The sequence below is a fragment of the Coregonus lavaretus genome (assembly GCF_964263955.1).
Source record: "Coregonus lavaretus genome assembly, contig: HAP1_SCAFFOLD_2789, whole genome shotgun sequence".
Taxonomy (NCBI): Eukaryota; Metazoa; Chordata; class Actinopteri; order Salmoniformes; family Salmonidae; genus Coregonus; species Coregonus lavaretus.
The window spans coordinates 1-12577 of NW_028163414.1; the positions used below are offsets into that span (position 1 = coordinate 1).

At 39.1% G+C, this 12577-nt stretch overlaps 1 long non-coding RNA gene across 1 annotated transcript; it reads right to left on the bottom strand.

Moving 5' to 3' along the window:
* Window positions 1-7100: 7100 nt before the first annotated feature.
* LOC311118165 lies at window positions 7101-8496 on the bottom strand. Its single transcript, XR_014611768.1, has 3 exons — window positions 8433-8496; window positions 8019-8065; window positions 7101-7528 (listed from the first exon to the last, which is right to left on the bottom strand). It is a non-coding gene; the product is annotated as an uncharacterized lncRNA (long non-coding RNA).
* Between the last annotated feature and the right edge of the window lie 4081 nt (window positions 8497-12577).

The window sequence follows — 12577 nt, forward strand, 5'->3', positions numbered from 1 at the left end:
TATGGTTTAACTCGCATTGAAATGAACAAATACCCAGATAATGGTAAGAAAGATAGCAAACAAAGTATTGAAACGCTCGCTAACATAAAGAAAAGGACAGCATTGATAGTAATACAAAGTCACATAAGTAAAAACATTCTCCGTGATGAAATAGTTCTTACCTTATGGATAAAAACAGCTTGAGGGTTGCTACAATACAACATTCAAAACATGAAGAAACTACTTCACAACACCATTAAAAACAACAAGAAAGATGGATAAACACATTTAGATTTTTTAGATACTGCACTTTGCTTTTGCATGACCCATACAGCACTCGTAGGCAGAGTGCAGTATCAGCATTTTAGGTGTCATAGGTCAGATCAGTGGTCATAATAAGATGATACATCAGTGCATTTACACTTATCTACCTACGACATATTTGGCTGAACAGCAAAAACAACTTTAAAGCCTTTTTGTCTTCAGTTGTACTGTTTTCTAGTTGATGCGCTTTGCCTTTGTAGGGCCGTTTATTCAAGCAGTCAACGGACAACAACTCTTAATGCAATCACGGGGAAAACACTTTTGAAAGCAGTTTTGACCTTTGTTAAAAAAAGAGGGGGATCCAAGCTTTCCATTGATAACATGTTTATTTCTATACTCCTACAATTGCGCTAATGCATTGTTTTAAAAATGCAGTTACAACTGGAGTATCAAGCATGGTTTAGGAACATTCACAACAGAGCTCTTAAAGGGGCAACAGCATCTTAAAACCGGAGTATCAAGCATGGTTTAGGATCATTCACAACAGAGCTCTTAAAGGGGCAACGGCATCTTAAAACCGGAGTATCAAGCATGGTTTAGGAACATTTACAACAGAGCTCTTAAAGGGGCAACGGCATCTTAAAACTGGAGTATCAAGCATGGTTTAGGATCATTCACAACAGAGCTCTTAAAGGGGCAATGGCATCTTAAAACCGGAGTATCAAGCAAGGTTTAGGAACATTCACAACAGAGCTCTTAAAGGGGCAACGGCATCTTAAAACCGGAGTATCAAGCATGGTTTAGGATCATTCACAACAGGGCTCTTAAAGGGGCAACGGCATCTTAAAACCGGAGTGTCAAGCATGGTTTAGGAACATTTGCAACAGAGCTCTTAAAGGGGCAACGGCATCTTAAAACCGGAGTATCAAGCATGGTTTAGGAACATTCACAACAGAGCACTTAAAGGGGCAACGGCATCTTAAAACCGGAGTATCAAGCATGGTTTAGGATCATTCACAACAGAGCTCTTAAAGGGGCAACAGCATCTTAAAACCGGAGTATCAAGCATGGTTTAGGAACATTCACAACAGAGCTCTTAAAGGGGCAACAGCATCTTAAAACTGGAGTATCAAGCATGGTTTAGGATCATTCACAACAGAGCTCTTAAAGGGGCAACGGCATCTAAAAACTGGAGTATCAAGCATGGTTTAGGAACATTCACAACAGAGCTCTTAAAGGGGCAACAGCATCTTAAAACCGGAGTATCAAGCATGGTTTAGGATCATTCACAACAGAGCTCTTAAAGGGGCAACGGCATCTTAAAACCGGAGTATCAAGCATGGTTTAGGAACATTTACAACAGAGCTCTTAAAGGGGCAATGGCATCTTAAAAACCGGAGTATCAAGCAAGGTTTAGGAACATTCACAACAGAGCTCTTAAAGGGGCAACGGCATCTTAAAACCGGAGTATCAAGCATGGTTTAGGATCATTCACAACAGGGCTCTTAAAGGGGCAACGGCATCTTAAAACCGGAGTGTCAAGCATGGTTTAGGAACATTTGCAACAGAGCTCTTAAAGGGGCAACGGCATCTTAAAACCGGAGTATCAAGCATGGTTTAGGAACATTCACAACAGAGCACTTAAAGGGGCAACGGCATCTTAAAACCGGAGTATCAAGCATGGTTTAGGAACATTCACAACAGAGCACTTAAAGGGGCAACGGCATCTTAAAACCGGAGTATCAAGCATGGTTTAGGAACATTCACAACAGAGCACTTAAAGGGGCAACGGCATCTTAAAACCGGAGTATCAAGCATGGTTTAGGAACATTCACAACAGAGCTCTTAAAGGGGCAACGGCATCTTAAAACCGGAGTATCAAGCATGGTTTAGGATCATTCACAACAGAGCTCTTAAAGGGGCAACAGCATCTTAAAAGGGCAACTTTGTAATAGAAACCCCCCCAACAACAATTCTGAGTGAATAATAATAATAATAATAATAATAATAATAATAATAATAATAATAATAATAATCAGGAAGTTGTGTCCAATGGGGTAAATGCAGATGGACAAAGCCCATGCTTCATTTATAGCCACTATGCTGCATCCGTTGGGCTACAGGGGATCATGCTTATTGCTAATAGAACATCTGAAATTGACCATGAATACAGGCTATATGGTTCAATATGTTAAAATCATTTACATTCTGATAATAGACCATGCATATAGGATATATGGTTCAATATGTTAAAATCATTTACCATCTGATAATAGACCATGAATATAGGATATATGGTTCAATATGTTAAAATCATTTACCATCTGATAATAGACCATGCATACAGGCTATATGGTTCAATATGTTAAAATCATTTACCATCTGATAATAGACCATGAATATAGGATATATGGTTCAATATGTTAAAATCATTTACCATCTGATAATAGACCATGCATACAGGCTATATGGTTCAATATGTTAAAATCATTTACCATCTGATAATAGACCATGCATACAGGATATATGGTTCAATATGTTAAAATCATTTACCATCTGATAATAGACCATACATACAGGCTATATGGTTCAATATGTTATAATCATTTACCATCTGATAATAGACCATGAATATAGGATATATGGTTCAATATGTTAAAATCATTTACCATCTGATAATAGACCATGAATATAGGATATATGGTTCAATATGTTAAAATCATTTACCATCTGATAATAGACCATGAATACAGGCTATATGGTTCAATATGTTAAAATCATTTACCATCTGATAATAGACCATGCATACAGGCTATATGGTTCAATATGTTAAAATCATTTACAATCTGATATTAGACCATGCATACAGGCTATATGGTTCAATATGTTAAAATAATTTAACATCTGATAATAGACCATGCATATAGGATATATGGTTCAATATGTTAAAATAATTTAACATCATCTTTACCAATATCTTATTGGGCTCATTCATGGAGGTGGAAATGATATTTTAGATGGTGTCAGCATCATTGTATTTTCATAGATTCTGGAGTAGCACGGCCTTTTTCTTGTCACCAGAATTGAGCTTATTAGAACTGAGCTTCTCAAGAAGTTTCCCCAGGAGCACCCTGGGAACCCTAAGCAAGGGGACTGGAATTGGTCAAATTTGCAGTTTAATACATTTACAAAAAATGATCCTCTTTTCGTAAAAGCATGACGGTCATGACTTGTTTACGTGAAAGGCGAGATTAATTTAGCACAAGACAATCAATCTGAGGTCGACGTAAGGATATATTTTTTTGCTTTAACCCCTGAGATTTACCTGTTCTACGAGTATGAATGGTCTGAGGCAGGCGTTAGATTACAAGCGTTTTCCAGTGTAACGTTAATAACGATGGTTTTGGGGAACTGCTCAGAGATTTAACGATGCTCCTACAAAGGTTCTAGCGATGAACTTAGCCTTAAGATGCTTTTGGGAAACCGGATCCTGGATGAGACCATCTGCTAAATGACTAAAATGTCAAATGTAAGGTTTTAAATACAAATATCATATTACTGTTTTTTTTAAAACATTTTTTAAGTATTGATTTCACAAATATTATATTTGTACAGTTCTTTATTAAAAATGTAGTTATTTTTTACATTTGACTGTGTAAAACCTAGCAGTACTACTTATTTCTCTGAGAGTGAGGCAGACATATATTTGATTATTTGTCTTTCTGAAATGAAAGCATCAAATTATAGATTTTAAAGAAATACATGCCTGTCATTGAACAATAAAGGCTAATATACCAACATTTCTGAAAATGGATATATAGCGTTTTGGAATGAAACTCTTCTGATGTTTCCCCATCTGAGCTCAGAGTAGATGAGAGACTGAGGGGCGGTTTCCCAGACAGAGTTTAATTGAAGTCAGGACCAGGTAAATTCTACTGAAGTATCTCCACAATATCCCCACACGTCTTATTACCTGTTCTGTCTGTGTCCCGTATACTCCCTCTCCGGCGTTCCAGGTCACCAGTCTGCTCATTATTATGCACACCTGTCACCATCGTTACGCCCCCTGCGACCAATCAGACTCACCTGGACTCCATCACCTTCCTGATTACCTCCCCTATATCAGTCACTCCCTTTGGTTCCTTCCCCAGGCGTTATTGATTCTGTTTCAGGGCTTCATGTCTGTACGCTACTCCTGTTTCTTGTTTTGTTCTATGTATTATTAAATTAACTTCCTGTACTTGCTTCCTGACTCCCAGTGTTCACGTTGCAGTCTGGCTGTAGCAGGCTGCCTAGTAAATTAAATGTATTTGGCTCCAATACACTAAAACATGTAAGCACAATGTTGTCCTCATCAATGTAATTTGCAAGAACAAAATATTCAAACGTTCTGTATATGAGCTCCACTGCTCAATACTTTCATCAAACTGTCCAATGTTTCCAACAATTTCAGCCATTTTTCATTTCTCAATAGGCTCCTGATTGTCACTCACTTCAGTATTGTCCTCAACCACAGTAATATATTCCTCAGTCACGTGATCTTCATTCACTTCACTCACTGACGTTTCCTCAAGTTCGCTCATTTAGCAGATTTAATTAAAAGGTTCGTCTTCACAGTTAAATAAATGTCATTTCCTTTAATCATGTTGTTTTCCCACTCCGATGTCCGTCTCCAGTCCTTTTCTGCCGTCCATGACGATGTTAACTCTCTCTCTTAGCTAGCTGGACTATGCACTTGCCTCTGCTAGCAATACACTGTGCTAACATTAGCCTATTCTGTACCACAGAAAATAACAGTTTTAAACAGTTGTAAAAACCCACTGCTTCCAGACAGAATAGTTCCTGTAGATTCAGACTTACTCATCACCAATCTTTTGTTATGTCTGGTGGGTTTCATAACCACGTCTGTATAACAATTCAATAATGATGAGACGAGAGAGTTCAACCATTTATCTGGAACGTGATCATCTCAACACATACTAACCCCCATGATACTCTGCGGCACTATTCCAATACACAGCAAATATATTAAGTAAATTATTAAGTAATATTAAGTAAAATTAAGTAAATGGACACTAAGTAAAACTCATAGAGGACTTTAAATGTTCAGTTGTAGAAAGTAGGGCCATGGGATAGGGTCAGAAAGGTCAGTATGTTTGATAACTGGTTACAGAGGTGACATAACAAGCATAAGGTCCATTATAACACAGTGAAGTAGAGGTGGGAGCTAAAAGCAGACATGGACAGTGAGACGGTGTGAGGAGGTCAGGGGTGAAACACTAGATCAGGACAGGTAGAAATGGCAGGGCTGGAAATAGACAGAGAGACACATTATGATCATGGCTCACACCTGACCTGAGACACCCAAACAGAAGATGCCATAGCAAAGTCCTGTCCAGTAGGCTATATGGGATTTCCTTTCATCAAAATCCAGAACGTGGACATGAGGCATTTGTCAATTAAACGTTACTTTAAAGCTTTAGTGAAAGGATGGAATGACTTAGTGTTACTAACATTTAGTGAAAGGATGGAATGACTTAGTGTTACTAACATTTAGTGAAAGGATGGAATGACTTAGTGTTACTAACATTTAGTGAAAGGATGGAATGACTTAGTGTTACTAACATTTAGTGAAAGGAAGGAATGACTTATTGTTACTAACATTTAGTGAAAGGATGGAATGACTTAGTGTTACTAACATTTAGTGAAAGGAAGGAATGACTTATTGTTAGTAACATCATGTCAAACATAAAACATTTAGAACTGCTATTTTTTATTATACTGAACTAAAATATAAACACAACATGCAACAATTTCTAAGATTTTACTGAGTTACAGTTCATATAAATTGAAATACTAAATTCATTAGGCCCTAATCTCTGGATTTCACATGACTGACAGGAATACAGATATGCATCTGTTGGTCACAGACACTTTAAAAAAAGGTAGGGTCATGGATCAGAAAACCAGTCAGTATCTGGAGTGACCACCATTTGCCTCATGCAGCGCAACACATCTCCTTCGCATAGAGTTGATCAGGCTGTTGATTGTGGCCTGTGGAATGTTGTCCCACTCATCTTCAATGGCTCTGTGAAGTTGCTGGATATTGGCCGGAACTGGAACACGCTGTCGTACACGTCTATCCAGAGCATCCCAAACATGCTCAATGTGTTTTTTCTCAGCTTCCAGGAATTGTGTACAGATCCTTGCGACATGGGGCTGTGTATTATCATGCTGAAACATGAGGTGATGGCGGCGGATGAATGGCACGACAATGGGATCTCATCATAGTATCCAGTATCCAGTGTGTGTCCAGTGTCCAGTGTGTGTGTGTGTGTGTGTGTGTGTGTGTGTGTGTGTGTGTGTGTGTGTGTGTGTGTGTGTGTGTGTGTGAGTGTGTGTCCAGTGTGTATGTGTGTGGTGCATCTGAACCGTTCTCACAGGGCGCAGGATCACGGAAAGAGACAGACACAGAGTTACCATGGTTATTATTTACAGGAATAAACTGGCCCAAACTGGTGTGTTTCTCCATGTATTGTCATATTGTGACCAAGCATAAAACACATGATTAGAGTGAAACATCATGTTGTGTTTGACACAGAGACACTGAAGAGGAGTCATACCAAACATAACACCCTGGATAGAGGGGTTGACACACTAGAGAGATATTCTACATTGTTGCTCCAGTGTGTCTTACTGAACATGACCATGATCAGAGTGAAACATCATGTTGTGTTTGACACAGAGACCACCTGACACAGGGACACTGAAGAGGAGTCATACCAAACATTAAACCCTGAATAGAGGGTCTCAGTGAATGTGGTGTAGAATGTGTACAGGTGGGTCAGTGTGTCAGAGGAGACTGTGTAGAAGGACAGAGTGCCGGCTGGCCAGTCCAGATACACTCCTACTCTGTGGGGGCTGGAGGAGGGGACGTCTAAGGTAGTGAGATTGTTATTGTGACAGGCTCTGTAACTGTCGTCAGTGAAGAGCAGACTCCAGGACTTGTCATTGTATCCAAGCCAACAGTCATTACCCTCTCCTCTCCTGCTGATTCCTTTATATGTCACTCCTATATCAACCCTTTCCCCACTCCACTCTACCTCCCAGTAACAGCGCCCAATCAGACCCTCTCTATTCAGCACCTGTCCATAGTCCTGAAATCTCTCTGGGTGATCAGGATACGAATGCCATTTCTCTCCCATATGTGTCACCTTTCTGTTCTCCTCAGACAGAGAGAGGACTCTGTTTACTGTGTTTGGGTCCAGTGTGAGATCACAGACATCTGATGGATGAAACCAGACACAATATTAGAAATCATCATCATTCACATTAGAATGTTAACTCACTTTTCACTAATTCATTTAATGTAGATGTTTCTAGGTATCAAAAGGAGAAGTTAAGGTAACTTGAGACTTGTTGAATGGTCATATGTTATACTGTATGGTAATATAAAACACACTTAATCCCATTAAATACACACACACACACAGACACACACACACACACACACACACACACACACACAGCGGTATGCATGCATGAACACAAACACACATTTCTAAAGTAACACAAACACACACCACACACACACACAGACACACACATTGTCAAAGCAACTCTTTCTAAACTTTGGTGTCCCTGATTTGTGCTTCTGTAGAACTACAGCTGATATTTAATATGACCAAGTAAGTAATGATGGTGGTCTTTGACTTTGACTTCACTTGAATTAAGACTTATTCTTAGTCATATTCTTCACAACAGTCAACACTCACATTTTCTAAGTACAGGTTTCATTGTGTTCTCTCCACCATGTTCCACACTGTAGCGGTAAGCAGAAGAACAGACTGTCATTGAGGGATACACCTGAACTCACACACACACACACACACACACACACACACACACACACACACACACACACACACACACACACACACACACACACACACACACAACACACACACACACACACACACACACACACACACACACACACACACACACACACTCACACTACACACACACACACACACACACACACACACACACACACACACACACACACACACACACACACACACGGTCAGCATATAACTTTGTCCAAGTGGTTGTCAGAGTGATTGTCTTAACTAGCCTGATAACTCCAACATGTCTGATATGAACATTGACATAAACCCTCTACATACTTGAGTTTCTCCAGTCTGCAGTGTGGATCCTCCAGTCCAGCAGAGAGCAGTCTGACTCCTGAGTCTCCTGGGTGATTGTAGCTCAGGTCCAGCTCTCTCAGGTGTGAGGGGTTTGACTTCAGAGCTGAGACCAGAGAAGCACAGCCTTCCTCTGTGACTAGACAGCGTGACAGCCTGCAAAGAGTCAAATCATATTAAAACCACACTGCTATTCTTTGGTGGTGAAAATAGTGGCAGCATATTTTTTCAAAATGTTTAGATACATCAGTGTCCTGAAACCTGCCATATCTATTCATAAAATAATGTTTCATTATTGGAAATGACAAATTATCAAAGTATTGCTTGTAGATAGAAACATGCATATTACAAATATTTGAGTAGACTGACCAGACCAGTTTAAAAAGCAGTATCAGTCAAAAGACAGACAGTGAGGTTTCAGATTTAGATTGTATTGAGTATACAGTCCACACCATATCTATTTTGACAGTGAAGCTAACATTTTAAATGTGGCTCTATACTCCAGCATTTTGTATTTGAGATCAAATGTTTCATATGAGGTGACAGTATATAATGTCACCTTTTATTTGAGGGTATTTTCATGCATATCTGTTTCACCGTTTAGAAATGAAAGCACTTTATGTATCTAGTCCCCCCATTTGAAGAAGTCATAAGTATTCTGACCAATTCACTTATAGTGTATTAAAGTAGTCAAAAGGTGAGTATTTGGTTGTAAACTCATTGGTTGGATTTGCAGTTTGTTTTGGTTGTGTTTTGGGTTATGTTTTGCCCAATAGTAACTGAATGGTGGATGATGACTGGATTAATCTTCTGTCTAAGTGAGTAGATAACATGTTTCTAAACACTACTAAATTAATCCTGATGATGCCATGATAAAGAAAAATCATGAATGAATCATGAATAATAATGAATGAGAAAGTTACAGAGGCTACAACATAACAGCTAACCTCTCACCATTAACCTCAAATAAAAGGTGACATTATGTACTGTTGCCTAATATGAAACATTCTATCTCAAATCCAAAATGCTGGAGCATAGCACCAAATGTAAAACTGTAAGCTTCACTGTCCAAACACATATGGTGTGGACTATGTGTGCCTGGCAAACACATGTGGATCTGGTGAACAAGTTATCAGTTGTTGACCAACTACAGGAATACTGACCTCAGAGTCTCCAGTTTACAGTGGGGATTCCCCAGTCCAGCAGAGAGCAGCTTCACTCCTGAATCCTTCAGGTCATTGTTACTCAGATCCAGCTCTCTCAGGTGTGAGGGGTTTGACTTCAGAGCTGAGACCAGAGAAGCACAGCCTTCCTCTGTGACTAGACAGCCTGACAGCCTGCAAAGAGTCAAATCATATTAAAACCAAACTGCTATTCTTTGGTGGTGAAAATTGTGGCAGTATATTTTTTCAAAATGTTCAGATACATCAGTGCGCTGAAACCTGCCATATCTACTCATAAAATAATGTATCATTATTAGAAATTATCATACTATTGCTTGTAGATAGAAAAATGTATAGTACAAATATTTGAGTAGACTGACCAGAGCAGTTTAAAAAGCATTATCAGTCAAAAGACATACAGTGAGGTATCAGATTTAGATTGTATTGAGTATACAGTCCACACCATATCTAGTTTGATAGTGAAGATAACATTTTAAATATGGCTCTATACTCCAACATTTTGGATTTGAGATCAAATGTTTCATATGAGGTGACAGTATATAATGTAACCTTTTATTTGAGTGTATTTTAATACATATCTGTTTCACCATTTAGAAATGAAAGCACTTTATGTATCTAGTCCCCCATTTGAAGAAGTCATAAGTATTCTGACCAATTCACTTATAGTGTATAAAAGTAGTCAAAAGTTTAGTATTTGATCCCAAACTCATTGGTTGCATTTGCAGTTTGTTTTGGTTGTGTTTTGGGTTATGTTTTGCCCAATAGTAACTGAATGGTGGATGATGACTGGAGTAATCTTCTGTCTAAGTGAGTAGATAACAGGTTTCTAAACACTACTAAATGAATCCTGATGATGCCATGATTAAGAAAAATCATGAATGAATCATGAACAATAATGAGTGAGAAAGTTACAGAGGCTACAACAAAACATGCTAACCTCTCACCATTACCAATAACATAGGGGGTATGATCCTTGTTCCTCTGTAACTTTCTCATTCATCATCATTCACGATTCATTCATGATTATTCATAATCATGGTAGTATCCACATGAATGTAGAAGTGTTCAGAAACATCTTCTATTCTTACTGACAATACAAGTGAAGTGACTCCAAAATGACAGGACATTATTCACCATTCAGTTTCTATTAGGAAAAACATAATCTAAAACACAACCAAGACAAACTGCAAATGTATTCAACAAGTTTGTAGAATCACAAGCTTGATGTAATCACTGCAGGTAAGGAATATGGGACCAAATACTAAACTTATGACTACATCATTGATATACACTGAGAATAGAGTCGGCCCGAGAATTTAACCCCGTGGAACCCCCATAGAGACTGCCAGAGGTCCAGACAACAGTCCCTCCGATTTGACACATTGAACTCTATCTGAGAAGTAGTTGGTGAACCAGTCGAGGCAGTCATTTGAGAAACCAAGGCTATTTAGTCTGCCAATAAGAATGCGGTGGTTGACAAAGTCGAAAGCCTTGGCCAGGTCTATGAAGACGGCTGCGCAGTACTGTCTTTTATTGATCGCGGTTATAATATCGTTTAGGACCTTGAATGTGGCTTAGGTGCACCCATGACCAGCTCGGAAACCGGATTGCATAGCGGAGAAGGTACGGTGGGATTCGAAATGGTCAGTGATCTGTTTGTTAACTTGGCTTTCAAATACTTTCGAAAGGCAGGGCAGGATGGATATAGGTCTGTAACAGTTTGGATCTAGAGTGTCACCCCCTTTGAAGAGGGGGATGACCGTGGCAGCTTTCCAATCTCTGGGGATCTCAGACATTACGAAAGAGAGGTTGAACAGGCTAGTAATAGGGGTTGCCACAATTTTGGCGGCTAATTTTATAAAGAAAGTGTCCAGTTTGTCTAGCCCAGCTGATTTGTAGGGGTCCAGATTTTTCATCTCTTTCAGAACACCAGCTGTCTGAATTTGTGTGAAAGAGAAGCGGGGGGGGGGGGCATGGGCAAGTTGCAGCTGAGGTTGCAGAGCTGGTGGCCGGGGTAGTGGTAGCCAGGTGGATCATTCTGAATCATGGTAGCATCCACATGAATGTAGAAGTGTTCAGAAACATATTCTATTCTTACTGGCAATACAAGTGAAGTGACTCCAAAATGACAGGACATTATTAACATTTCAGTTTCTATTAGGAAAAACATCATCTAAAACAAAACCAAGACAAACTGCAAATGCATTCAACAAGTTTGTAGAATCACAAACTTGATGTAATCACTGCAGGCAAAGAATATTGGACCAAACACTAAACTTTTGACTAATGGAATTTGTCCAAATAATTACGACTTAAAAAGGGCGAACTAGATACGTAAAGTGCTTTCAATTCTAAACGGTAAAAAATATATATTTATGAATACCTTTAAATAAAAGGTGACATTCTGTACTGTTGCCTAATATGAAATATTATATCTCCAATCCAAAATGCTGGAGCATAGCGCCAAATTTAAAACTGTAAGCTTCACTGTCCAAACACATATGGTGTGGACTATGTGTGCCTGGTAAACACATGTGGATCTGGTGAACAGTTATCACTTGTTGACCAACTACAGGAATACTGACCTCAGAGTCTCCAGTTTACAGTGGGGATTCCCCAGTCCAGCAGAGAGCAGCTTCACTCCTGAATCCTTCAGGTCATTGTTATTCAGATCCAGCTCTCTCAGGTGTGAGGGGTTTGACTTCAGAGCTGAGACCAGAGAAGCACAGCCTTCCTCTGTGACTAGACAGCCTGACAGCCTGCAAAGAGTCAAATCATATTAAAATCACACTGCTATTCTTTGGTGGTGAAAATAGTGCCAGTATATTTTTTCAAAATGTTCAGATACATCAGTGCGCTGAAACCTGCCATATCTATTCGTAAATGCATGTTTCATTATTTGAAATGCCAAATTATCAAAATATTTGCTTGTAGATAGAAAAA